Source organism: Molothrus aeneus, chromosome 7 (assembly GCF_037042795.1).
Source record: "Molothrus aeneus isolate 106 chromosome 7, BPBGC_Maene_1.0, whole genome shotgun sequence".
NCBI lineage: Eukaryota > Metazoa > Chordata > Aves > Passeriformes > Icteridae > Molothrus > Molothrus aeneus.
The window spans coordinates 10,938,227-10,943,301 of NC_089652.1; positions in this window are offsets into that span (position 1 = coordinate 10,938,227).

Below are 5,075 nucleotides of genomic sequence, written 5' to 3' on the forward strand. Positions count from 1 at the left end.
GCCGCCAGAGCCCGCAGCGCGCAGGCGCGACCGCCGTCCCTTTGGCCAGGGGCCAGGCCCCGCCCATCGCCTGATGGACGGCGCGCTCAGCCAATGGCCGTGCGGGAAGCGGCGGGGGCGCGCGCTGAGCCCGGCCCGCCGTGAGGGAACATCCGGTGAGGGCGGGGGCAATGGAGGAGCCAAATATGGGAGGGATTCCTGAGAACTTCTTTCCCGCAGCCACTGAGGGGTGCTCCTCTGGAATTTGGGTGCTCAGCTCTGTTTGTCAAACTGCTTGACGTGGGTTTCATCTGGTCAGGGCAACTGGCTCAGTGCCAACAGGCGGATCGCTAGATAAAATGAAGCCGATATATGTTTATTGCTACAAGATGGGGGTTAAGCGGATTGCAGCCCTTCAGGCACGTCAAGTCTGTTCAATATTTTAGTAAGGGCTCGTAAGAGGGAAGGGTAGCTGTGTTTACGAAATTGGCAGATGACACCAAACTGGCAGGTGGAAGAAGGAATTAAGAATCATCTGACATTGATTCACACATGAAATAATCTAAGACCACAGAGGTAAACTTCAACAAAAAGTAGAAGTTACTACCTATTGGAATTTTAAGTTACTATATGAATTCAAAGTGGCAAAAATAGTCAGAAATGGATGACATGGGAAATCAAAGCTATACAACTATCTATAGCAATATGCTGTTGCAATGGAATTAAGTCTTACTCCAGGCCATTAAAAATTGTGTTGCGTACAAAACCTGGAAAACAATTGTTTCACTTGACATAGCTCAGTCAAAGCCACTGATGGCATTTTATCAGAGACTTGAGCAAACTCAGTATAGTCTAGAAGAGAGGAGGAACAATTAGATGTTTATGAACATGACCTAGATGGGGATGTAAACAAATTGTTTAGCTGTTCTGCAATAACTGCCCTCACACCACTTCCACATTTCATTTGGGAATTACTAACTTTTTTCCCCCGTTCTGTTGATGTGATATACACACATTTCAGCATCACTGTCTATTGTATACCTGATAACTGACTAGGATTGATTCTGTCCACATGCAAAGCCCTGGGAACTCCCCCTTACAGTCAAGTGTTGTGAACAAGCAAGTTTTTTATTGTCTCAACTTTTAGTAGTAGTAAAACACCAAGGCTGGTTATGCAATCTAAGTACAAAGTCCACAATTGCTTAATGATTCAGCACATCAATGATATTTCATAACACAGTGTAACGTGTAAACTTCTATAGTTTATTTATTATCATATGTTTCATTGTACACCTGCTAAGTCCCTAATCTCCTCAGAAGCCTTTGCAACAAATGAAGTCAACTTGAGAACTTGCTGTCAGGTAAAATGCATAAACTCTTTCTGAAAAGGGTGATGAATGCATGATGGCAAAACTCATATTGACTCTTCACTAATCACTCCCCTTATGTAAGCTGGTAGTTCACATTATGGCTTTTTGAGGGTTGTCTTAAAGAAAATAATGTGAAGCTTATGTTTTTGTGTTAATATGTGTATTTGATTGACCAGCTGATCTAAAGATCTGTCAGTCTGCTTTTTGTTGACTGGTTTGCAGGAGTTTGCTGAACAGTTCTGCTTTTTATTATTTACTAACTACATGTATTCAAATGTTAGGAGGAACTGTTACTTGAAGGTGCAGAAAGTCTTCTGTCCTTTAGTCTCAGTGTTATTAAACTCACATTCTGCATTTCCAGAAAGATGCACTTGCACGTACTCATAGGCCACAAAAGGAGATATTTACCAGCTGCCCATGGACATGTGACAGTAAGGTTGAGGCAAACTAATTCCCTACTGCAAGAATTTAATGCATGTAACTATTTTAAGGAAATGTCACATGCTCACTATGAAGATCAATTTGCAGTAACTTTCTCTCCTTTCTTCAGCCTGACTTCCAGCTTATGTTGAGCAGAACAGTTACAATATTTCATTTCTTCTGTTATTAAGCAGACCTGAGTGAGGGATGAGGAACACTTTAAAGTAATCATTCTGGAATGTGCCATTTCACACATAAAAGGGACTTACGTGTTGTGAGGGCTAACAGAAACTCTGCTGTGATGAAACAATGAGAAAACTGCCTTTTGCTTGTGTCTCTTCCCTACTTTTCCACCAAATTCTGTATGCTGCCCTGGGTTCATTTTGGCTGTCAAATGCCTGAATATGTACTTTTGCCTCCTGAACATGAACTCCATCCCACAGCTTCCACAGGATACAGACAGGGCTGTTACTTAGTGCTTTGCCAGCCCTACTGAGTTCCCATCCCTCTCCCAGACATAAAAGTGACCACCGAGTTCACAGAGATTCCTGGATGGATTTGAAGCAGATTGGATTTAAGAGCCCTCAAGCTTTGCAGATCTTTTACCTAAGTAACAGACCTTCAAGGTCCTGCTTTATGTAAGATTCAGGTCCAATTTCAAGGGCAGCTTAAGCTGTCACTAGCTGGCACTGCTGCTGAAAGAAGTATCCAGACTCTTTGCCTGTCCTTCACTGACCCCATCTATTGTGCCAGCAGAAGTTTCTAGCACTGGTTCACTCAAAGAAGGCAGGCTTTTGACTACATCCTCGTGCTGCTTCTTCCAAAAGTAATTTTTTATTTGTATGCATTTTTTCCCCCCACCCACCGCTGTAAAGAGCTGTACAACAAGCTGACATTAGGCAAAAAGCTAAAACCTGGGCTAAACTCCTAGTGCTTCACTCTGCCCAGGTCTGTGCTTAGCTTCAGGTGCCAGGGACATCTCACTGACATCCATGTGTCTATTAAAGATAAGGGCAGAAGTGCTTAAAACAAAGAGAGGATTTAACCACAGCAGCTGTTTCAACTCTGTAGAAACTTCTCAAACAATATGAGCAAAAGAAAAAAAATAGCACAAAATAAAATCTCTTTCAGTCCCATTTTTGTTTCTGATGCCAAGAAGAAATAATGTAGAAAGGATCCTTTTTGTCACTGGAAAGCCAGTGAGTTAAAAAACACACATTGGAAGATAAGCCTTTAGGAGGATTTCAAATGAGGGCTGCTTTGTGTTCTGCAGGGTGTGCATAACCTGACCACAAACCATTTGTGTCACTGCCGGTAAGGCTGGGCTGAGGAACATAAAGATGGGATGGGATGGAACGGTCATCTGTGCTCCCACAGTCCTGTGGGCTCCCCTGAGGGAGTCTGGGGGTGTATTTGTAGATTTTGTGCCAAATGGAGCCAGGCACAGTCCCCAGGGCTGGCAGGGGCTGGGTCTTGGCTAAGGGCTGCTGCAGACACCTGCCCCTCCCCACACAGCAATCCTCCCCAGCCTGCCCAAGCTGAGCCCGGGCTCTGCATGGTTTGGTGCAGATCATGTTCTTCTGAGCACTTTAATAAATCCTGACAGTACTGTTTTGGAAGTGGGACAGAGGAAGAACAGAGCAGCTGGATTTCAAAACTGGCTGGGAGCAAATATATGCTGAGATTTAAACCTTTTTTGGATTTTTTGGTCCACCAAAACCTTATGAAGATCAAACAAGTCTAATCCTTTACAGCCAAATACTTCAATTATTACTAACACCAAGTTCACTGGTGCTATATGAAATATAAAAAAAATTATGTGATTTTATATCCTGATTAATCACCTATGTATGTAGATAATTCTTCCAAGCCTACATGTAGAATTGTGAGGTATTTTGAGATCTTTCTAAGGCAAGTATTATTCAAAACTCATGTATAAACAGGAACACAATGGCTATATTTTTGCTTTCTTCAGCATATCTCTGACTACCTAAGGAGCATACTAAACCAGCTGCTCTTTTCACTCATCTGTAGGAACAGAGCTGAATAAAAATAACCTTTTTTTACACAGGGATATGTTCTCCTTGTCAAAGATTGACTCTTTTCCCACTGAAAGGTGTCATTAAAATTATTGTTTCTAATAGTATAAACCTCACAATCAGAATTTAAACCTAACCTTCTAATGATGGTAGTGTCATAAAAATAACATTTAGAAAAAAACCAACCTGTGTGTTTCTACAGTACATCTCTTTCTAGTGTATCAGAAATGTCTTGCATCCCTCTGGTGTTAAAGATTAATTTGGGCCACTTTTCCTGTCAAAGTTAATAAATGCAGCTCTCTCTTCCAGCAACAGGTATCAAGCAAGGTTTAAGAACTTTCATCCTGAGCCTACTAAGAGACAACAAAAAAGGCAAAAACCCTTTTAAGTGCCTTTGGAATCCATCACCTTGAACTTCTCAATGCCTGAGTCTTCAAATATTCTAAACATTGAACGACATCAGTCTTTGTAAGAGGTAATTCCTGATCCACTGAGCAAGCTAGAACAACAGACACAGAATCCAGCAAGTAACAGCAGCACTCGTGGAAGTTGCAAAATACACAGATGAGGTCAGTAACAAGGGTTAGAGGAGGGGAGGACAACACAGGACTGGGGCTTTGTTTGTATTTCTGGCTTTGCAGTTTGTTCTTCACCTGCACTGGAGGTCATGGGTTTTTACTGATTTCTGTTTCTCATCAAGTTAATGAGACATGCTGCAGGACAGCTTATCTGAAAAACTCCATACCCTGAGGTGGTAAAGTAAAAGCTGCTCCATTGAGTCTGTCATCCAAATTGGTGGTGTCCTTATGTAATGATGAGTGGTTTTGCTAATGGCAAGGAGGCTGGGATAATTAAAAGGATCAATTTTCTGAAAAGGATGTTGTTGTAGTTTGATATAATTGAACTGTTATTTTTGTCCAGAAATTTTCTCACTTCTAATGCATTCAGCATTCAACAGCTTTAACTAACACTGCTTCATTTACATTGTAAATCGGTGGGAATGGGTTCCTCCCGTAGTTGAAGGGACATTGCTGGCAATATATCCAAGCTGGTTTTTTAGTGCATACAGCCCAGACACAAGTCAAGTTCAGGATGTGAAAATACCAGTCTTAGTTCAAGATTCCCAGTCAAGACTATACCTGGTACTAAATTAAAAAAAAATAAAAAAGAAAAAAAAATCCAACCCAAACTATTTTATGGGAATAGATTTTGCAGTCTTACCTTTGAACAATTTATGTGTAACACATAAACGCATATTACACACAAT